The following is a 24874-nucleotide window of genomic DNA, read 5'->3' on the forward strand; positions in this document are numbered from 1 at the left end:
CTGGTCTGATTTTTTATAGCTTTCTGATTCCAGTGTGCACTGACATTTTTACATTCTGGTTCTATCATTGAGAACAAACTACTGGCTTAGCTAAAGTCATTTTCTAGCTAGCAGAGAGATGATTATGATTAAAATACCTGTAAAAATTGAGATAAGTTGAGACATTACAGATGTATGCATTAATCTTAATGTGAAAGAATTATATAATAGGAAAACTTATAACTCACAAGTATGGAGTGCTACTTTTGAACCAGGCCAAGTGTTCTTGTACAAAATCTTCTAGCAAACTTATAGGCGAGTTGCTGTGACTGTTTAACTGACGAGGGATCAAGTATAAAGAATTTAAGTCATTTGTCCAAAGTTATACAATTAGTTTACAGCATATTTACTGCTGAATTCAATTAAGTTACAGTTAGGTTAAAGTATTAACTAGAAGAGTGTATTGGGGCCAGGCAGCGAGTGGTACACCTGGTTAAGCACACTAATCACAGTGTGCAAGGACCCAGGTTCAAGCCCCTGGTCCCAACCTGCAGGGGGAAAATTTCCCGAGTAGTGAAGCAGGTTTACAGGTGCCTCTCTTTTTCTCTCCCTCTCTATCTCCCCTCTCCCCTCTCAATCTCTTTCTGTCTCTATTCAATAATAAATTTAATTTAATTTAAAAAGAAGAGCATACCAGATGTCAATAGCAGCAAGTTCCTACTCACTCAGATATCCATCTTTTCATTTATTCGCTCATTCATTCACTCATTATTTATTATTATCGTTGTTGTTGTTATTATTATTATTATTTTGCCACCAGTCTCTGGGGGCTCCATGCTAGGTGCCTGTACTGTGTATCCACCTCTTATGGTGGCCTCCCCCCACCCCTTCATTCTTTTTTTTATTATTATTTCTTTATTGGGGGATTAATGTTTTATAGTCAACAGTAAATACAATAGTTTGTACATGCATAAAATTTCTCAGTTTTCCACATAACAATACAGCCCTTCATTCAACAGGATAAAGATAAATTGAGAGGGAAGGAGGAGATAGAGAGCAAGAGAGAAAGACACCTGCAGACCTGCTTCACTGTTCGTGAAGTGTCTCCATTGCAGGTGGGGAGCAAGGGCCCAAACCTAGGCCCTGTGTGTAGCACTGTGTGCACTTAACCAGGAGTGCCACCCCCTGGCCCCCTTATTTATTGTTACTCTGTGTCTAGCACTGTAATAAATCTGAGAGATTCAGCAGTGAGTGGAAAAAATAGGTTTCTACCTTGATAAAGGTTTTCATACTAGATGTATTCCACTGAAATTTTTTGAAGCCTACTTTTTTCAATATAATTTGGGCAAATAAGTCTATCGTATCTTCTATAGTTGTGTAAAAGTGATCACGAAAGATACGTGAGTTGAGTATTGAGGTTTTTTTTTCTTCTTCCTTTGGAAGATATATATATATGGAGTTGGGCATGAGTAGATACAAAATAGATGCTTTTTGCTTACTTAGTTTGTCTTTTCAATGTGCAACACATCTTTTACTGAACAGAATTTTCCCAAGGGAGCACGTAGGAATTTTCTTTTTGCAAAAGAAAAAAGTTTAGTGTTAACTTTGTGCATGATCTATGCATGATTTTCTCTCCAGAAAAAATGTGAAAGAGAAAATACATTTTAGGCAAAGGCAAAAAAGCTATCATTGCATGACTAAGGACAGAATGCTGATACCAACACTTTTGATGTTTATTTTTATATTTCCTAATAATGTATAAACAGTGAAACAATTTGGGGGGGAGAAATTCAACAATGATGCTTTTGTGTTATTTCCTTTTTGTCATCGTGCTACAATTGCCACTTGCTAAACAAACCAAAATGTATCTAAATGATACTTTGCTAAAACAAATCTAAATAGAAAGTTCTTAGGGATTTTGAGTCATCAACAATTGTATCATTTTTCCTATTATTACTTATTTTTGTGTGCATGAGTCCAGCTGGAAAAGAGCCAATGCCAAATAGTAACAAAAATGGTTTTATAGTGAAGTGTTTTTAGAATAAGCCAAGTGTAAGATTTAATTGGACTTTAATTCTGAGTTTTGGCTAAGTTCACCAAATGATCCCTGCAGCCAATCTTAAATGATTTTCACACTGTTTATTCTAAAGTCAAAAAAATTAAGGTAAGTACATGCCACATTTTAGGCTGTTAACAAAACTTTTTTTGGTATCATAAAATTAAAAATTCTCCAAGATATTATTTTTGGCATATTTTAGGTTTTTACTTTTTATTGTAGCAGCACAATTAGATTAACCCAAGACCTCATACCTGCATTATACCACCAAGGAAATGCCTGTGTGAGCCAATTTTTCATTCTTTTGTATGAAAGAGAAAACAGGAGAGCTGGTTACGGAGAGTAAAGAGACAGCACAGTACTGTTCGACCACTCATGGAGTTCCCCTAGTCCAACCCATGGTGCTCCATTGTAGTGTTGGAACTTAGTCCCAAACATTCATGCTCAGCAAGGTGTGTGCTTTACCGACTGAACTATCTTTTAGTCCAGACGTGTGTGTGTGTGTGTGTGTGTGTGTGTGTGTGTGTGTGTATCACCACTCTTTTGAACATATCAGTGGCATCTAAGAACTACAACTGTTTGATACTTATCATTCACTTAAAAAATAAAGAAAATACTCTTGATAGTCAGACTGTTTATCTTTTCCTAATCTTTGGATATTTTTTTCTTTTAGTTCTCCCCATGGAATTTTACCCAAATATTTATACTTTATACATTTACATTCTTGAAAGTGTTTAATTGGTTGAGCTGTCACACATGTTTTCATCAAAATGGATACTTAAAGTTAATTTTTCTTTTTATTTGTTGTTGTTATTATTATTATTATTAATTATTATAGAGAGAAAAATTGAAAGGGGAGGGAGAGGTAGAGAGGGAAGGAGAAAGACACCTGAAGTGCTTCTTCGCCTCTGGAGAAGCTTACCTTCTGCTGGTGGGGATCAGGACCTTGAACCTAGGTCCTTGTGCATTGTAATGAATGCACTTAACCAGGTATGTCTCACTCCCCCCTCTTTTTTTTCCCCTTTGTGAACATAAAGATATAAAGGGTAAGTTTATTGGGTCAAGTTATTGTAATTTACTGATACATACTGATACGTAATTGATCCAAACAGTGCTAAGCTAAAGGCTGGATGATGGGGTATGAAGTAGGATGTGCACATTACAGTCAGTGTTCAAGGAACAGTTTCAAGCCACTGGTCCCCAACTACAGGGAGAAAGCTTCACAAGCAGTGAAACAATGCTGCAGGTGTCTCTTCTTCACTTTCCCTCTCTGCCTCTCTATCAAGAAAAAAAAAAGGTAAGAAATAAAAATAAAAGTAAGCCATCCAGACAAGGAACTCCAGAAAGGAGAGAAAGAGAGACCTGCAGCATTGCTTCACCACTCATGAAGCACCTCAACCCCTTCCCATAGGTGGGGTTCAGGGTCTTGAACCCAAGTCCTTGAGCATGGAAACTTGTGCTCTGAACTGTGTGTGTACCACCTCCCAGCCAGAAGACCACTGTTTTAAGCTAGTGTTTCTCTAACTTCCATGTCTACATGTCATCTGATGATTTGGTGACAATGCTTATTTGGCTTTAGAAAATCTAGATGGGGTCTGAGGTTTAGCTGGGCTCACAAACTTCCAGATGATCTTGATATAATCAGAAGGCACAACATGCTTGGATAGCAAGACCATTGGTGCAGTGTTTGGTGCACCCAGTTAAGGGCTTGTATTACAGTGTGTGAAGGACCCAGGTTCAAGCCCTTGATCCCCACCTACATGGGGAAAGCTTCATGAATGGTGAAGTAGGGCTGCAGATGTCTCTCTGCCTTTTTACCTCTTTATCTCCCCCTCCTCTCACAATTTTTCTCTGTCTCTATACAATAATAAATAAAAATATTTTAAAAATATAAAAAGCTTATTTTGCCCTGCTCCTAATTTCTGAATCAGTAGGTAGAGTTTAGAAATGAGCATTTGTAATAAGTTGATGGGCAGTATGGCTCTGAACTTGATCATACCATAAAATCTGCCCACCTCTGAATATGTGTAAAGCACACTGGGCTAGGTTCCTTCTCTGTCTTCAGCCTAATCTCAATGCAATATTTGAGAAATATTGATATAAGGTATTAGGGGTCACATGAGTGAGACCAGACAGTAGGTCATTTCTTGACATCTGCTGAACAAAAATGCCCAAACTCTTCATGCCTGATATTTTGTAGTCTATGGTTATATTTTGTAGTCTATGGTTATACTACCCACCCTGAACACATCCGGTCCCATCTGATATTTTTCACAAAGGGAAAAAAAAATCTTCTTTGTACTTTTAACCCTACTTATAGAAATAATGGATGACTGGAAGTTTTAAAGAAGCAGATTGCTTGAAATATTGACAACTAAACTTTATGCCTTTGTCTTGATATACAAGTATTACCTTTATTTTTTTTTTAGTTCAGAGTGAAAGCAATTTTTATTTAATTTTAATTTTGTTTTTCACCACTCCTGTCACCAAAGGTCTGTGTCCCCATCCCCAACCCCATAGATAACTAATTTAGTTCTCCCATAGTCTTGGAAATAGGTTGACATTTTTTTTCACATTCATATTTTCAATTGTCTATCTTCTGCATATGACTGAAACCATTCTGTGGTTGTCCTTTACCTCTTTACTTGCTTCATTAAGCATGATCTTCTCCAAGCCAGTCCATTTTCTCCCAAAGAACATGAGATCATCTTTTTTTTTATTATTATTATTGCTGAATGATACTCTGTTGAGTATATGTTCCATAGCTTTTCTTATCCAATTGTTTGTCGAATGCCTTTACTATCTTTTATTATATATGAGGGTGAGCCAGAAAGGTTAAACAGATACATTTCCAATATCAGCAGATAAATATATTAAGAAGTACACAAACTGGCTAATTTTTTAATCCATTCGTGTCAAACTGGCTATATAGTTTTACTCTCATTTTCTATTAACTTTGGTCTATTCTATTATGGGTTATGTGGAAGAAACTAATTACTGGGAATCTGTCATGTGATGTGACAAGTAATTGAAACTTGGATTGTCTCTGAATAGTGGTATAACACCTAATACATTATTAAACACTAATTACTTAACACACAAATGAAGCCAATTCAAGTCAGTTCCAGCAGTTGGTGGTGCCTAATAATAAAGTTGAAAACACAGATAATTAACATGGATCAAAAAAATTCATTTTAAGCTGGCCTGAAAAAAAATTTTTTTTTGTCATTTGGTATTAATGATGACATACTAATATGTCTCATAGAAAAATTTAGATAAAGAAAAAAATTATAAGATTCATCCTAGGGGTCAGGCTGTGTACTCACATTACAGTGCTCAAGGACCTGGGTTCAAGCCCCTGGTCCTCACCTGCAGGGGGGAAAGTTTCAGAAGTGGAGAAATGGGGCTGCAGGGAATCTTTCAGTCTCTCACCCCTTCTCCCTTTCTCCCTCCCAATTTCTCTGTCTCTTTTAAATAAATAAAATTAAAACAATATTTTTAAATAAGATTCACCCTGCTTTCCAAGATTTCTCCACACACATAATGTAACCGAGGAGACCACACTTAAAAAACCTGAAGAACAGAAGAATTAAGTATTCCTGGCCTCTAATACATTTGTTTACTTCCTGTGTAACACAGCTATGTTAATGTCGGTCGCTGGAGTGGGAAGGCAATTCAAAGAGGCAGACTATCTCTAATCCCAAAGAAAAGCCACTAGACACCAGGACTGCTCTGAACTAAGGGACAGCCAATTCACTGCCCTTCCATAATTTATTGTTTTTTTAATTATTTATTTATTTTCCCTTTTGTTGTCCTTGTTGTTTTTTATTGTTGTTGTAGCTATTGTTGTTACTGATGTCGTCATTGTTGGATAGGACAGAGAGAAATGGAGAGAGGAGGGGAAGACAGAGAGGGGGAGAGAAAGATAGACACCTGCAGACCTGCTTCACCGCCTGTGAAGCGACTCCCCTGCAGGTGGGGAGCCGGGGGCCTCGAACCAGGATCCTTACACCGGTCCTTGCGCTTTGCACCATGTGCGCTTAACCTACTGCACTACCACCCAAACCTCCATAGTTTATTATAATAAACTCAGTTTTTAAATTCTAATCCTGAGCAACTGCTTGATAGCTCTCCTAGAGCACTAGGAATTTAACAAAAGAACTCCCCAATTGCATCAAACTCTAGCTAAGATTTCTGAAGAAACCCATAGCCAGAAATGGATACGTGGGCAGAAGAATGGAGCAGAAGAGAGTTGTAGTAGGAAAGTAAGCATGCTTGCTGGCCCCAATGGTAGCTACTTAGTGGGGAACAGAGTCAGACAGAGCTGAGAAACTATGGGCTCTTGCCCACTGACCTCAGAAGAATCAGGTGTGAGACTGTTCAAGAAGACTTACCAACGTGGCAGAGAACTAACTTGACTGAGACATGACAGTGAAATAATGTAGGTCCATCCCTGGCCCAAGGGAGATTTGTGGGAAACTTTCAAATATGAGGGAGAAATAAAGATCTTCTCCAGCCCAGAGAAATGAAAGGACTTTTATGCCATCACTACCAGTCTGGCCTTGCAAAGTCTACAGAAAGGAGTTCCAAAGAAAAATATAACTAGACCACCACTTAAAAAGATACATTAAAAAGTAACTTAAAATAATCCAAAGATATGGATATTAAAACTGAAATTATACAGAAGACAATGGCAGAATATATCAAGCAAACCCCTGTGGGTAAGTGAACTTAGAACAAGAATAAATAAATGTTACTATATCAAACTGAAAAAGCAGTGAAAGAAAACTCCACAAAGATAAACAGGTGACCCAGAAACTTGGAGAAGATATTTGCACGTTACACATCTGACAAATGACTGATACCAAACATATATGAAGGAATCATACCACTCAACAACAACAGCAGCCACAAAACATTTAGAAAGAGGTCAAAGATATTGAATCCATCTCTAGTGCTACAAGAATAATTAGATCTTTGCAGGCACTTAGTAATGTTTGCTAAATGGTTGACTGTTTCCCTACATGCAGTTATCCTGAATGTCTAAGCAATAAGTGACTGTTTTTATAGAACAGCTTCTCTTTTCTTTGTTTCATTCTTCTTTTTCTTCTTCTATACCTCCAACTCCTTCTCTTCCTCATCATCATTCTTCTTCTTCTAATATTTTAATTACTTTATTTTTTTAATATTTATTTATTTATCTTTTGTTGCCCTTGTTGTTTTATTGTTGTAGTTATTATTGTTGTAGTCGATGTTGGATAGGACAGAGAGAAATGGAGAGAGGAGGGGAAGACAGAGAAAGGGGAGAGAAAGACAGACACCTGCAGACCTGCTTCACCGCCTGTGAAGCGACTCCCCTGCAGGTGAGGAGCCGGGGGCTCAAACCGGGATCTTTCAGCTGGTCCTTGCACTTTGCGCCATGTGTGCTTAACCCGCTGTGCTGCCATCCAACTCCCCAATTACTTTATTTTAACAGGAGAGATACAGAAAGACCAGAGCACTACTCAGCTCTGGCTTATGGTGGTTCTTGACTGAACCTGGGACTTCACAGCCTCAGGCACGAAACTCTTTCGCATAACCATTATGCTGCCTCCCAGCCCTCTTCTTCCTCCTCCTCTTCCTCCTTCTTTTTTAGGGCTATCCCTGGGGCTTAATGATTGAACAAAAAGACTCCATTGCTCAACTGCTCATGAAGTTTCCTTGTGCAGGTGGGGACCAGGATTGAACCTGGACCCTCATGCATGGTAATGTATGCACACTACTGTCTGGACCTAGAACCGTTTTATAACATAATATTTCTTCCTACTTCCCACTGTCTTTCAGTTCTTAAAAGCTACTTTTCATTATTTTTAAGAACATATCCTTTACTTTTTAATATATCTTTATTTATTTATTATGGGATAGAGACAGAGAGAAATTGAGAGGGGAGGAGGAGATAGAGGAGAGAGACAGAGAGACACCCGCAGCCCTGCTTCACCTCTCATGAAGCTTCCTTTCTGCAGATGGGGACCAGGGACTTGAACCAGGGTCCTTGCGCACTGTAGTGGGTGTGCTTAAATGTGCCCTTAAAGGGGCCTGTGAAACAGTTCACTTGGATAATATGAGGCCTTGTCACATGCATAAGTGATGTGTGAGCCTGTCTCCCACCACACTGAAGAAAGGTTGAGCACTGTGATCTCTTTCACTCTCTCTGTCTATGATTCTATTTCCCTCCCTCCCTCTCTCTCTCTGTCTCTCTACAAAAGATTTTAATGTCAGCTGGAAAGGGGACACAGGACAACCCTTAGGGACTTGCAGGTAGGGGGCTCTATCTCCCACCTACGTGCTTTGCTCTCTCTCCTCTCTCCCCCGCTTCTTCTCCCTCTGTTAATGAATCTCCTTTAAAATAACTTTAATGATTATAGCATCTAAACAGGTACATATTTTCTTCTTATAAATCATCAACTATTTTTCATTTTTAACCTCCATGTTTCATCAGTTCATTATATTATCTTATTCCTTATTTGCGTTTTGTCTGTCTTATTTTTACTAATTCTGAATGTCTTGGGGACTTGATATATATATATATATATTTGTTGAACAAGTGAATGGTTTCATATATCTTGAAAAATGAAAGGAAATGACTGAAGATTTTTTCCTGGAGCTAGCAAATTATTTCCACTTTTCAAATACAGATAGAAAAGTGTCTTTTTAGTTGCCTCATGTGTCTTTTCTCTCTGAAGACTTGCTGTCCAGTGCTTCTCATTGTTCAATACCTGGAAATGACTGTTTTACTTACTTGTCTGAGTTTGTTTAGTTGTTTAAGACAAAAAAAAAAAAGTAAATCTAGTCCCTATGTTTGGTAGCAGAAGCTAAACAATTATGCGTATAAGATTCTTATGACTCCAGATGTAGAATTTTTTTTTTTTTTTAACCAGAGCACTGCTCAGATCTGATATATGGTGGTGCAGGGGATTGAACCTGGGACTTTGGAGCCTCTGGCTGGAGAGTCTCTTTGCATAACCATTATGCTATCTACCCCTGCCAAGATTCTTATGACTCCAAATGGCTGTCTGAACTTTGCACAGGCTTCATACAAATGGAGACATACGACATAAAGTAAACTCATAGGCTTTCGTGCTCTTCCCGTTTTACCCCAGGTTCTTAACAACTAAATCAATATGCTCCCATCGTGGGCATCATATCCATTATTGGATATGAAGTATATGAATGCAGATCTAGAAAAGACTTTTTTTTCATTTAATATTTTAATTTTCCTTTATTTATTATTGGATAGAGACAGAGAGAAATAGAGAGGGGAAGCGGAGATAGAGAGGGAGAGAGACAGAGAGACACCTGCAGCTCTACTTCATCACTCGTGAAGCCTTCCCCCTGCAGGTGGGGACCAGGGGCTCGAACCCGGGCCCTTGTATACTGCAGTTTATGTGTCCAACCAGGCATGCTACCGCCTGGCCCTGGTCTAGAAAGGTCTAGAAAAGATTTCATTGATTCCTAGCAAGGACTCATTAGATTTCATTGTTTGAAGAATCAGGACAGATGACAAAGAAAATGCCTGTGGGAGACTTAAAGTAAGTTGGGACTACACTCTATAATGCTTTGACATTTTCATTTATTTTTTACTAAGCCACATAGATTGTTGCAAGTTTGCATGATAGAAAAGAAATCAATACATTAAGTTAATGTCTACAAGAATTTAGTTTTAAGAATCAGCATAAGATTTTTGTTGTGACAAGATTTCCTCCAGCCCCACTCCTGAAATGTACTAAAAGTGAGTGTTTTTCTAGGATATGTCTATAGATCTATACTTAGAAATATGAGATACAATACAAAACAATAAGATGTATTTTCTACAGAAAATCAGACTTGTATTAGACTGATTTCCAGGTAGAATGTTTCAACTTAACCATCCTGGGATGTCTTGTCTACAAACTGAGAAGTGAATAGTTAGATAGAAATTCATCTTCCAACATTATACTTTTAAATTTTCATTTAGAGCAAAACAAATTTCTCCCATCAGTTAAAAGGCTGAAAATGGATGATTCTATTATAACATAGAAAATTCTTTGTTACTTAATCCTTTGTGTAATGAAAGGGAAACACATAAAGAATGTTGAAAGAGGCTTTACTGTGGGTAATTGTTCTAATGTGTGGTGCCAACTTCTTCATTGAGACCTGGTCTGAAGCCAAGAAGTTGAGTATGAATACTCAATGCGTTTTTCTTATGCTTATAGAAATAGGCATGAAGAACAGAAGATACTCTGGGAGGAATCAGTGAATGCTAGTTTAGACTGAACAGCCAGTTCTAATACAAAAGGGCAGATATCAACTAGTGAATTTTTTTATGCTGTAATCTGAGCTTTAGATATAAACAGGATATCCAAGGCACATGTTCTGATCTGCACTGTTAGATGACTACTAATGGACTGGCATCGGTCTAACTTTCATATTCTAACTTGAATTAAAAGTTTGACTGTAGTTTTTTGGCTAATGAGTTAACTTAAGTGCAGGGAGATAGAATTTCAGCACATGATAGGATTTTCGGCCTGTCTTAGACATCCCTTCACACAGTTACATTAGATTAAGTTCAGGGGGGAAACTGTGTTGTTCTATGCTTCCTTCTCTCAGCCATTCCAGCTCCTATTTTGTTCTCTTTTCTTTGCCAAGCAGTCATTTTGTATACATTAGTTTCTTCTCATGATATTATTGTTTGTAACCGTGATCTAATCCAAAACACTTTAGTCTTCTGTTTGCTGGAATATAATTTCCATCACACTGTTGGTTGAAACTGCTCTTACTAGGCCTGTCAATGACTTCCATGGGGCCAAACCAGGCTGTTCTTTTCAGTACTGATCCCAGTCTATCTCTTAGCAGCATTTACCACGGTCACTACTTACTCATACTACACAAACTCAGTATTTCTTCTGTCTCTGTCTTTGTTTCTTCTTTGTCTTTTTTGTTGCCTAAACCCTCCCTTTGCTTATTCCCCTACCCTGTATTAGGTGATCTTTGAGTCTGATCACTAACAGGCTGGTAAAATAGTTCGCATCCATAGTGCACTTGCCTTTACATGCTCATTGAGCCTGGTCCCTACCATAGTAGAGGAAGCTTCACTTTGGTTTTACGTGTCTTTTCCTTTCTATCTTTCTGTCTCTCTTTTTAATCTGAAACAGTCATCCTGGAGTATAACATTCCAGTCATGACCAAGCAAACAAATAAATAATGATTTACAAAATTATAAGATCCTGAGAGTATAATTCCACATCGTTCCCACCTCTAGAGTTCTTTGCCCTCATACCCCTCCAGCGTAACTGCAATAGATCTCCCAAGGTCACAGATGTGGGTTGAATATATTTTTTTTATATGGTCCTGCTTTTACTTCCTTTCTAAATTACACATACATCTATTACTACTTTAGAGTGTCCATTTTTTCTTCTTCTCTCTCAGATATTGACTTCCTCTGTTTTTTTTTTTTGTTTGTTTGTTTGTTTCCAGATATACTTCTTTTTCAGTGATGCCATAACAACAAAGATTCCTGGTCACAAACATTTTGGATTTTGTTGGAACTGAGTCCAGAGTTCTCTGGTCATCTTCCTCTACTTTTTGCCCCCCTCTATAGATACTGACCAAAATTCTTTAGGGGGGTGTAGAAGGTAGGAGTTCTGGCTTCTGCCATTGCTTCTCTGCTGGATGTGGACATTGACAGGTGTTATCTTATACCCAGCCTGTTTCTATCTTTCCCTAGTAGGTTAGGGCTCTGGAAAAGTGAGGTTCTGGCTTGTGTTGGTGAGGTCATCTGGCCAAAGAGGTCAGGATGGGATTATAGTAGCATCTGTGACATGATGGCTGAAAGGCAGTGAAATATTAAGCAGGACAAATGCTTAATAAACATGAACCAAAGAGTAGAAATAGAGCAGATGGGAATAGAAACTTTGAGGTGAAATAGAGCTAAGATGTCTATTTTAGGTATGTTCATAAGGGGCCATGACTTTAGAAATCTTTGCTTGAGCTTTACAGCTAACATGAAGCTGGTCTAGAAATACTGTGGGAAGATGGTGTCAGAATTGAGAATAGTACTTGAAAGCCAGATTAGGACATAAAATAGCTCCCAAACTTAAACTTGAACACTGATATTTGTTAACCACATTGTTCTGACCCAGGGTTTTTGTAAGCCATACTTAGCAAAGGAGCCTGTAAAATCTCCAAGTCCTTGTCAGTCTGAGCTCACAGTCCATGGTCACAGCTGGGAACATTCTAGGCTGCACTCATTTCAGGACCAGTCTTCCTCAAGTGGCAGAGTAGGATGACCCAGCCTCCCTTCAGAGAGTGGGACAGTTCTCATTACTGCTATTTATTTATTTACTTACTTTGAATTATCTTTATTTATTAATTGGATACAGACAGCCAGAAATTGAGAAGAGGAAGGATATAGATAGATAGACAGATAGATGATAGAAAGATAGATAGATAGATAGATAGATAGATAGATAGATAGATAGGAAAGGAGAGACACCTGCAGCCCTGTTTCACCACTTGTGAAGCTTTACCCCTGCAGGTGCAGACTGGGGGCTTGAACCCAGCTCTTTGTGCACTGACTCAACCAGGTACACCACCACCCTGCCTCACTATTGCTATTTAGTAGTGAGGGTAACATCTTGGAGATTCCTAATAAACACCACAGAACACAACACAACAAACAAAAAAACCAAATTGAAGTGTCTATATCATTGTAATTTAATTCTCACAGCTATACTCCTAAAAATGTGGTGAGAAGTAATAGAAAGAAACAGAAAAGAAAGAGAAGAAAGGAAGGAAGAGAGAAAGAAAGGAACAAAGAAAGAAAGAAACTGAGAAAGAAAGAGAGAGAGAGAGAGAAAGAGAGAGGGAGAGAGACAGAGAGAGAGAGAGAGAGAAAGAGAGAAAGAAAAAAGAAAGAAAGAAAAATGAATTATTCTGTGAAACCATAAACAGAGTCTTGGACTATTGTGACTCAAACCCTAGGCAGCCCAGACACACTCACACCCTCTTCAAAGTCAGCAGCCACAGACCACCCAGGACTGAAATTCCATCAATCAATTGTTTGACAATTAAGCTAATTTGCATATAGCAGTTGGAATTTAACTGACTGGAAATCTACTTTGGATATCACATTTGATTGAGAGCTCTCTCTCTCTCTCTCCTTCCCTTTCTTTCATATTCTGCTCATCCTCAGACAATCTAAAAAAATTGTAATGTCTTTCCTGGGTCTGTGGTTCTCAGGCTCTTGAGGTGTCTGTTCTTTGCTTAACTGTGGCAAAACAATAACTTTTTAGCCTGAGGCTTAGTAAAGATGGTAACTTCCATGAAGTCACAAAGCCAGCAAATGTGGCATATGGGAATTTGCAATGTCCTTTCAGGTACTGACCATCTCTCTGAGATCTTGAATCTTTCCTGTCATTCTTTCCAGTGGCTGTTTGCTTTTGTGTGTGTGTGTGTGTGTGTGTGTGTTTACACAAAGTTTTTACATATTGAAAAGCAGCTCAGATTTCAAATAGGCCTCTGCTTCTGCAAACGATCTGCAGTTTTGACGGTGAGATTATTTCTTTTGAGGAGTGAGACACTCCTGATGCGTCCTGATGACTGCGCCCAGCCTCTCTGCTCATGCACCTTCTCTGGAGGCGAGGGCCAGGGACTTGGCCAGCCCTCTTTGTTCCTTGGCTTTTGACTGTCTTTTGCCATTGCTTTCTTTGCTAGGGAAATATCTGAAATATAACAAAGAAATCATGCGGACAGTAAATCCTGTCTTGCCCCCTTTATTATTTGCTCTTGTAAATCCTGCCTTTGCTTCCCTTGGCAACCATATAGCTGGATCTCCCACAAAGTAGACCTTCCCCTTATTTTCAGCATTTCAAAACTAAATCCCATTGTCAGCAAAGCTGTTTGTTATCCAAAGTCTGGATTACCTTTGGGTGACCTGTAAGAGACTATATATATATATATCGCTTTGATCTCAGTACCCTGTTAACTTACTAGTGGACAAGTGAAGGAGGATGAGAAGGTGATAGGGTAGAATATTTTCAGATCAGAAGAATCTTGTAATAGTTTTTTAAATCACATTATATATAAGAATGGGAAACTTATCTCCTCCATTCAAGATCAGTAGAATCACCGGTTGTAGTACTTGTGAGCTGAAGAGATAGCTCAATGAGTTAGAGCGCAGGGTTAACATGACTGAGTCCTCAGAGAATCCAAGTTCAATCCCTGGCATTGCCATATGCCAGAGCTAAGAAACACTCTCTTTCTCTCTCACAAAAGTAAATAAGTAACTTCAGGGGGAAAAAAAGTATTGAATGAAAATGTCCATGCTCACAGACCATATTATAGACATCATTGAGATGTAGAAGTCAAGACTGGAAGTCAAGTCCCCAGTGGCTAATACCTTGAATCAAGGTTCTAAGCTCCCAGCATTTAACCAAGAACAGCCCTCCAGACATTAATGATCTTTATGTGACAGCACTTCAATGTTACACTCCCATGTGTAGTGGGAATGGGTCCCAAACTGTAGATCTAAGTATGCAGTAGGTTGCATTGTGTTCCCTCACAAATTAAAATACGCACTTACCTGAAAATAGGGCCTTTTCAGATGTAAGAAAGTTAAGACATTGGAATTAGGTAGACCTTCAATTCAGTGACAAGTATCCTTCTGGGAGGACACAAAAGGATACTCACTGGAAGAATGCCCAGTGAATATGGAGGCAGAGATTGGAAAATGTAGAAATACTGAACATCTCTAGCAGGGTATGAGGCCAGGGAGGAGTTTCTCTTACAGTCTTCAGAGTTCTTGTGGTCCTGCTCCTACTTTTAACACTTCCATGTTCCAGGACTGTAAGCAACTAAGCTCTTATCATTTCAAGAAATCCACTTTAATTAATTTGTTTATTTATTTATTTTTATTTATTGCTTTTGGGGTTATTGCTGGGGTTTTGTGCCTGCATTTCGAATACACTGCTCCTGGAAGCCATTTTTTCCCCCATTTTGTTGTCCTTGTTGTTGCACTTGTTGTTGTCATTATTGTTATTGTTGCCACTGATGTTATTGTTGTTAAATAGGACAGAGAGAAATGGAGAGAGGAGGGGAGACAGAGAAGGGGAGAGAAAGACAGACACCAGCAGATCTGCTTCACCGCCTCTGAAGTGACTCCCCTGCAGGTGGGGAGCCTGGGGCTCGAACCTCTAGCTTCAAGTGTGCTTGACCCACTGCACTACCACCCGACTCCCAAGAAATCTACTTTATAAAGTCAGTCATTATGGTCATCCAAAGACACTAACACAAGGTGACTGTTAAGTGCAATCTTAATTTTTAAATTTTATTTACTGATTGGACTGAGGCTGAGACCAGTTGAAAGGGAAGGGGAAGACAGAGATAGAAAGCCAGTTCTTCTTCTTCTAGCGTTTGCCCTTCTTCCATAGCCAGTCAACAGCGTCAGGTTGAAAGCTGGCAGGAGCTGCTTGTTGCTGGCTTTGAAAGTGACTGGGATCCATGTGGATTCAGTCGGCTAGGAAGGATTGTCAGTTTCCCCAATGAATGGGGACTCACGGGATGCACCATGAGAAGGTCGATCCAATGCACCCCAGAAAGCCAGTAAGAGAGACGCATGAAGCATTACTTCACCACGCAGGAAGCTTCCCCTCTGCAGGTGGAGACCCAGGGGCTTGAGCTGGGGTCCCTGCACACTGAAACGTGGACTCTACCTGACGTGCCGCCTGCAGCCCCTGCAATCTTTTCCCCCTGTGTTCCAACATCTTTACTTCATGCTTCAGTTCTTCCAGAGGATGAATACTTACACTGAATTTAGGTCTGGCTCCACTTCCCAGGATTGTGTTTAAACTACTACGTGTGTGTGTGTGTGTGTGTGTGTGTGTGTGTGTGTGTGTGTGTGTGTGTCCAAACCAGTTGCCTGGGGATGTGCTTTTTTCCCGGTCTCCATCGCTTCCATTCATTTCATGGCTCTGACAGCCTCAAACTTGAACCTAACATCAGATTCCAGAAAGGCATTTACACTCCCGTACACCTGGTTGGGGCTTTATTGACAGTTCCATAGTGAGCTTCTGTTCCTTGACACCTCTGGCAGAGAAGAATGTTTCAGGACCTCTCTTCCTGCATCTTCATTTTTTACCCACCTTCCTGTGTGGTCCTGAAAGGTAAACTAGATATCTTGTCTTCATTTTTTAAAAAAATTAGTGATGTAATATTGATTTACAAAATTGTGAGATAACAGAGGTGTAATTCCACACCATTCCCACCATTCCCAAGTTTCAAATCCTCATTCAACCTTCTAGTGGAAACTGCAGTCGTTCTCACAAAGTCACAGATATGGGTCAACTCTTATTTCCATAACCATCTATATTTGTATGGGTTCTTTTTTTTTTTTTTTTTGCCTCCAGGGTTATTGCTGGGGCTCAATGCCTGCACTGTGAATCCACTGTTCCTGGAGGCCATTCCCCCCCTTTTGTTGCCCTTGTTGTAGCCTTGTTGTGGTTATTATTGTTATTGTTGATGTCGTTCATTGTTGGTTAGGACAGAGAGAAATGGAGAGAGGAGGGGAAGACAGAGGGGGGAGAGAAAGACAAACACCTGCAGACCTGCTTCACTGCCTGTGAAGCGACTCCCCTGCAGGTGGGGAGGGGGTCTCGAACCCGGATCCTTATGCAGGTCCTTGCACTTTGAGCCACGTGCGCTTAACCCGATGCTACCGCCCGACCCCGGTCTTTTTTTCTTTTCTTTTCTTTTTTTTTATGGTCCTGCTTTTTCTTCCTTTGTAAGTCACACCTATACCTACTGTTACTTCTGAATGTCCTTCCTTTTTTCTTCTTCTCTCACCAGGTCCTGATGGATTTGGAGTTCAGAGCCCTCTATTCATCTTTCCCTAACATTTCTCTCCCTCTGGGAATATGAGCCAAAATTCTTCTGGGGGTGCAGATTCCAAAGAATCTGCATCTATGAAGACACCAGCAATTTAGCCTGAAGAATTATTCTAATGTGACCTCCTACTATTATGTAAGATGCTACTATGGGGGCAGGGATTATGACTGGCTACGTAATTTTATCCTTTGTGTCGAGGAAGAAATAGCCTGACAACAGAAATGGATTTTTTAAAATAGTGATTTAATGATGATTAACAAGATTATAAGATAACAGGGATACAAATTCCACACAGTTCCCACCACCAGAGCTCCGTGTCCCATCCCCTCCATTGGAAGCTTCTCTGTTCTTTATCCATCTGGGAATATGGGCTAAATTTCTTTATGGAGAGCAGAAGGTGGAAGGTCTGACTTATATAACAGCTTCTTCACTGGACATGGGCATTGGCAGGTGGATTCATATCCCCAGCCTGTTTCTATCTCTCCCTAGTGGGGTAGGGCTCACGTTCTGGGACAGAAATGAAAATTTTAATACTTTCCTGTCGTTACAGTCTTTAAAAAGTTTGATGCTCTTTGGCTATTGTCATTTCCCCCATCCAGAGAAATACTCTACAGACACTTCTTTATTTTGGACTACTTAGCTCCTAAACTGGAACATGATCACACTATCTTGGCTTTTGCCAGACTTTTTTTTTTTTTCCCTGAGGAAGTTGCCATTCAGATGCAGAGCCACTAGATGTCACAAATGGAGAGTTTTCTTTCCTGACCCTGCAGTTTCTCCTGCATGCATGATGCTATCCTATAACCCTAAATATAAAAATAAATAACAACCTAATTTTTGAGCAATTTTAGGTCTATTGCAAAAGTGAAAAAAAGGTTCAGTTTCTCCATCTCTCCTGCAACCATCTATGTGCTGTTTACCGAATTTTTCAGCATCACTCACTAGATGAATACTATTTTTTAACCTAGTATGAACATACATTATCACTGAACATTCCTAGTTTATATCAGACTTCATTTAGTATTAAATGATAATTCATTTATCAGAGATTCATTTATTCTTAAATATTTAGCAAGTATACATTTAATAAGCATATAAACTATATAGTTAATAATAAATAATGTGTGTTGCTTAATAGATGAATATTTAATATAAAATGCATCTAAGTATATGTAACTGTATATGTAGACACAATGCTTACTATATTTATCATGTATATGTTCTCATCAATATTTATGAGAACAGAAGGCTCTCAGATATGCAACACTAAGGACTGAGTCAGAGACTGTTTGCGTGCAAGGCCTGTGCTTTATCTCCTAGTCTTCAGGTCCCATGTTTACTGTTAAACATTTTATAGATTTGGACAAGTAATACTGTTATAATTCCCGTTAGTATAATGTCATTGTTGTGAACTGTATGCTTGTGTTCACCCTAAACTCATATGTAGATATCCCAACCCCCCAAAGTGAGATTATTAGGCAGGACTTTGGGAAGTGAATAGGCCATGAAAGTGAGGTTCTCATAAATGGGTTAGTGCTATTTATTTATTGTTATTGCTCAGCTCTGGCATATGGTGGTGCAGAGGACTGAACCTGGGACTTGGGAGCCTCAGGTTTGAGAGTCTGTTTGCATAACCATTATGCCATTTACTTTCACCTGCAGGTTAGTGCTTTTATCAAAGAGGTCCTGCTGTGCTCCTTAGTCTGGCCTATCATGTTCAGATATGAGAAGCCAGCTACTCAGAAGAAGGCTCTGACTCTCCCCAAACTGATTCTCTGATCTTAGACTTCCAAGACTGCAATTTACAAGCTACCTCATTTTTTAACATTTTTAGTACAGCTGCCTGAATGGAATGGACTAACACAATCATTCAAAGTATTTTATCTGCTTCTGTGTGATCTTTATTCATTTCTCTTCTACCCTCCCCCTGGCAAACACTTACCTTCTTACTACTTCCCTATGTCGTGGAAAGTTATAATAGCATGCAATGCAAGACGCATTCAGCTCTCTCATCTTCTTTGGGAGCTAAACTGGGTCTTCCCAAACTTGACAAACAAGGCAAAGTGAACAAAACAAGTTGACTTATCAAAATGTTGGAGAATAATGAAGCAACAGGTTAAACAAAATCCAGTAGGAATTAATAATATATGATATTCAAGTTGCAGATAGTAAGTTGAACTCTTAGTTCTTTACTTTTCAAAGTTCAATTTAAATGTCACTGGTCTTTTTTCTTTTGTAGCATCCTAAAATCAATCAATTCTGTTTTTTGTTTTGCTCACGTAGCTGTTGTTATCAGAGCCATTCTAAGAAGTTGGGACACGGGCTGGACTATTCCCTAGAGTCAGGCAAATGGGGACTGGATGGGTGGGTGCTATCTGTGGAGAATTTAGAAACAAAAAAATCTAACTAAAGGTCAGTCTAATTATTATTATTACCATGCATTTGGCATTTTGAACAATGTCAGTAACAAAATACTGCTGTTTTTTTTTCCCATATACCCAAAATATGTGCCTACACATCTCACTCCCAACTAAAGTTCAGCCTCCAGCTCCACTGTATGGTAGAGGGTGAACACACACACACACACACACACACACACACACACACACACACACACACACACCAGCTTGCTTTTTTTCCCTTCAGTTGCATCCTTAGATCTGCTGATAGAGGTCAAGGTCTATTAGTGTTTGACCCTAATCTTGTACATGGCTTTGTTTCTTGAATCCCAAAAGAGAGATCATATTTTCTCCCATGAGGAATGCTTCCCCTTATCCATCTCTGTAACTCATATATTTCCTTCCACTCAGTCATCTATGGTAGCTGTATGTACTGTAATTTTTCCATCATCAATCACCATGCTTCAGTGTACCATGCAGTTTAGCACAGACTGAGTTCTTTTTAAATGTTTTAAAAATTATCTTGGGGGTCAGGCGGTAGTGCAGTGGGTTAAGCGCATGTGGTGCAGAGCACAAGGACCGGTAGAAGGATTCCGGTTCAAGCTCCCGGTTCCAGCCCCGGGATCCCCACCTGCAGAGCTTCACAGACGGTGAAGCAGGTCTGCAGGTGTCTTTCTCTTCCCATCTCTGTCTTCCTCTCCTTTCTTCATTTCTCTCTGTCCTATCCAGCAACAATGACATCAGTAAAAATGATAATAATAAATACAACAATGGTAACACAACCAGGGTAATAAAAGGGAAAAACTGGCCTCCTGGAGCAGTGGATTCATGGTGCAGGTACCTAGCCCTGGCAGTAACCCTGGAGGCAAAATATATATATATATATTTATTTATTTACTTATTGGGTAGAGACAGCTAGAAATTAAGAGGACAGGTGGAGATACAGAAGGAGAGAAATGGAGAGACACTTGCAGCACTGCTTCACTGCTTGTGAAGCTTTCCTCCTGCAGGTGGGGCCTGGGGGCTTGAACCCCAGTCCTTGTGCACTGTAGCATGTGCACTCAACCAGATGTGCCACCACCTGGATCTGACTATGAGTTCCTTATGATGAATATAAATCTGGATGATCTCTGCTCCCTTCTTATCATCTCTGTGTGATTCCTGTTATAATTCCCGGCTCAAATCTGTCACCAGTAATATCTAGTTGAATAAATAAAAGAGAGGGTAGCTCTCCACCTATGTGTGGGACGGCAGGTTATAGCAAAGCTAGTAAAGACTTCCAGAGGGTCATTATAAAGGTAACAAAGCTCAACCAACATCTGAACTCAAAGTCATTGTGACTTTCTCCAATTTGATTTTCTCTTAACTTACCATTGTTATTAAATACAAATCCCAACTTTACAGGTACTACCAACCTATTGGAACAAATTATGTGACAATAATAAATATCACGGTTGTGTGTGACCCTACCTGCCTTCTCAGGATGGTCAATGCTATTTGCTCATATAATTTAAGTCTACAGTGGGTAATTGATTGTGCAATGAATAAATACTGATGACTGCATACCGGTGACTGGATTAACAACCCTGAGTCTTATCTGACTATGTCTAAGAGCTCCAAGTAAGTGTTTTACTATTCATTACTGAGTAATTAAAACACTCATTTCCTTTGCTAATCCTGACTTCCTCTCAGAATACAGCTTCAATGCCTTATTTCATAACAGGGTATCAGACTATAGAGAAACTTCTACCAAGACTCCCGCCAGGGATGAAAAAGACACTCTCTCTTTCCACTCATCATTCTTCTTCTTCTTTAAAAAATGTTTTCCTTTATTATTATTGTCTTTATTTATTTATTGGTAGAGACAACCAGAAATCAAGACGGAGCAGGGTGATAGAGAGGGAGAGAGACAGAGAGACACCTGCAGCCCTGCTTCACCACTTGTGAAGATTTCCCCCTGGGAGCTTGAACCCAGGTCCTTGTGCACTGTAATATATGCACTTAAACAGGTGTACCACCACCAGCCCCTCCAAGAACTTTAATCCTACTGCCTGAGATTCAAGTTGTACTGGTTTGTAACTATAATTAACTGTTGAGGCAATGTTTTTTTTTTGTTGTTGTTGTTGCTGTTGTTTGTTGTTTTCTTTAGCAAGAAAGGCAAAGAGTGAACATAGCATGGCAGCTTCCTTCAGTGTGGTGGGAGCTGGGCTCCACACTGCATCATCCATACGCCAAAACTATCCAAGTGAGCTGTTTTGTTGACCCAAGGCAGTTTGGCTTTATTATTCCTTTTTTTTTCTCCTCATGAAACAAAAAGATATGACTGATTGAAATCCTCTTAACTTTGTTCCTCAGACAGTGCAAGAGCTGATCTGGAGGAACAAGGTGTTCTTGAGAGTAATGTCTGATCTGTAAAGGAAGCGAGGAATAGTCCACATTATTTACACCATTTAAACTCAATTTTGGAGGACCCTGGCAATCTAAATCTTTTTAATAGAAGTAGGAATGAATAGGAACAAGTAACATCCAATATGGAAGGAAAAAGTAAACTTAAGCAAGTGAGATGCAGAAAAATGTTACACTTATATGAAAGTCTTAACATAAGGGGGGGGGTCGGATGGTGGTGCACCGGTTAAGTGCACATAATACTATGCACAAGGACCCACTCAAGGACCAGGGTTCAAGTCCCCAGCTCCCTACCTGTAGTGGGGATGCTTCACAATGATGAAGCAGGTCTGTAGGTGTCTATCTTTCCCTCTCCCTCTTTTTAAATGTTTGTGCTAATTTAGTATTTATTGGGTAGAAAAGAGACACAAAGAAATTGAGAGAAATGGGGATATATATATGGTGTGTGTGTGTGTGTGTAGAGAAAGAGAGAGAAACTGAGAGAGACTGACTTACAGCACTGCTTCACTACTCATGAAGCACCCTCCTACCCCTTGCAGGCAGGGGCCAGGGGCTTGAACCTGGGTTCTTGAGCATGGTAATGTGTGTGGTCAACCAAGTGTGCCACCACTTGTCCCCCATTCTTCCAGTTTTGAACCACAGAAGTCATCAATGCAAGAGATATGTCCTCTGGATGGACATGTTTCTAGTACTTGGCAGTCTGAAGCTGAGCAAAGACTAAAGCCATGTCACAAATGCATTCAGGCAGCCCCCTCCCGCCCCCAATTATACCACCACCAAATGACAGCACGTAGGACACAGGAGAAATTATCATCATCATCATCATCATCATCATTATGATCATCATCATCTTGGGGAAAGTTTTTCAGTGAACTGAGAGAAGAAGAAAGTCTGAGAGTACTTATTTGTTAATCATTTGGTTCTGTGGTGGATGTTTAGATGCCTTTTCCCTTCAGGTAGACTTAAATGCTGTGGGGATTTGAGATGTATCTTGTAGGAAACCATTGATGAGATTTGATGAAGAAAATGACGAGTATAAGAGTATACATCAGAGAAATGAACAATGATGAGCGGTGCGGCCGCATGGTGGCGCACCTGGTTGAGTGCATAGGTTACAATGTGCAAGGACCTGGGTTCAAGCCCCTGGTCCCCACCTGCAGGGGGAAAGCTTCACCAGTGGTGAAGCAGTGCTGCAGGTGTCTCTCTGTCTTTTCTCTCTCTCTCTCTCTCTCTCTCTCTCTCTCTCTCTCTATATATATATATATATATATATATATATATATATATATATATATTCCCCCTTCCCTCTCGATTTCTGGTTGTCTCTATCAAATAAATAAAGATAACAAAAAAAAAATTTTAAAAAGTTCTTTGAGCCGGAGTGGTCCTATCTTCACATGTGATTTCTGCCTTTCTCATAAAGTTTTCTTACAGGATTTTGTCTTCTCCACAATTTCAAAGGCTCTGAGTTCTCAGTGTATGGTGTGAAATTATTAGTAAAAAAGCTTTCGTCTAGAATATACAAACTTCAAGGAGAAAAGATTATTTAAAACCACCTTAAAGACATGTGTACCTATCAATAGTAAACAGAAAGATACATTTCCCTGGGAAAGATCATATATATATGTGTATATATATATATATATATATATATATATATATATATATATGAGCAAAACCTTCAAAGACCCTTCCAAAGTTCGTCACACTTTATAAAACTTTCATGGTTCACTCAAACACTTAACTATACTTACCTTTATTTGTTTCCATTTCTCTTATTGCATTTATTTGTATTTTCTTTATATGCCAGTAGCTTTATCTAGGCATTTTATATCTCGAAGTATAAACATTTTCTCCATCTTCACAATTATCAAATTTAGTTCCTATGTGATAGACATTTTCATAAAAATTATAATTTTTTGTTTTGTAGGGTGGTTGCAGCATCCTGATAGGAAAGATGGTGTCTAGGTTTTTCCAATATAACAGGAAGTCGGCTATGTTTTAAACACACACACACACACACACACACACACTACCACCAGCACTAAGTATCACAGAGTTGTTGAGTTACATGGAGATTGTGGGAAGCCTAGATAAGAGTTTTCTAATTCTGGCTGGAGACAGAACATAGAACTGTTAATATAGGTGATATTGAAATGCATCTTGAAAATCCTTGGGGAGGATTTATAAAGGAAGCAGGTAACAATAAACATAGCAAAATATCACACTTGCATAGTGTCGTCTTGCTATGCATGAGACTCAGATCCAATCCAGGCCCTGATTGCACTGAAGGATTTTTTGTTTGTTTGTTTTGATGCTGTTGTCTATTTCACTGTCTCTATCAACAACCAAAACAACAACATATTCAGCTTAAGATGAGCGGGTAGTTATGGTGGGGATGTATCTGAATATGTTCAGTGACATTGGAGTCAGGTGATAGGCTTGTGATTTCAGGCAGAATTACAGAGGTATGTCCTTGTGTCCTTTTTTTCCACAACTGGAAAAAAAAATGTGCTGTTTTTACTCAGTTGCCAAAAAGCTGCAGGGTGGAGATGAGAAGTTAGAGGGTAAAATGACAGAGACCACAGATAAATCATTAGAAAGGCAACTCCAGGGCTAAGGTGACGATGGAGGGACAGTTCCCTAAAACTTGAAAAAGGGGTTAAATATGTCTAGGGAAGAAAGCCAAACTGAACTGCGCTATGCACATTATTCAATTCTGTGAGCACATACAAAAAAAAAAAAGCAAAGGTAAATATAGACCCTTAAACAAGCCTTTGTTTGCTTATTTAAACTGGGGACTTTGAGCTTATTTTATCAAATATGTTGGACTTTGTGAATAGCATTGTGTGCTGAGCACACATGGTTTAGGTCATGCAATTATGTACTAGATGAAACCCCATTATTCACTGGTAAAGGTCGAATATAAGATGACTGTTCTGAAAAGCCAACTCTCCCATAATTACTTTCCATTTTCAATAAATAGCCTGTTGGTGGATACTTTATTCTGAGCACTGTTTGGCATACAGGGCTTCGGAATATTTTCACTGATAGCTAGCCACAGTACTGATGCATCACAGCCTATACACCAAACAATGCAAGACTAAACATTCTCAAATTGTTGGTACGTTAACAG

General features: G+C 39.2%; 1 long non-coding RNA gene across 1 annotated transcript in view; it reads left to right on the forward strand.

The window, feature by feature from the left end:
* The first annotated feature begins 7671 nt into the window (after nucleotides 1–7671).
* Nucleotides 7672–24874, forward strand: part of LOC132541297 (uncharacterized) — a 29202-nt gene continuing 11999 nt past the window's right edge. The window contains exon 1 of the long non-coding RNA XR_009552457.1: nucleotides 7672–7779. This is a non-coding gene — a long non-coding RNA (uncharacterized LOC132541297). The remainder of the gene's footprint in view (nucleotides 7780–24874) is intronic.

This window comes from Erinaceus europaeus, chromosome 11, assembly GCF_950295315.1.
Source record: "Erinaceus europaeus chromosome 11, mEriEur2.1, whole genome shotgun sequence".
NCBI classification, from domain to species: Eukaryota; Metazoa; Chordata; class Mammalia; order Eulipotyphla; family Erinaceidae; genus Erinaceus; species Erinaceus europaeus.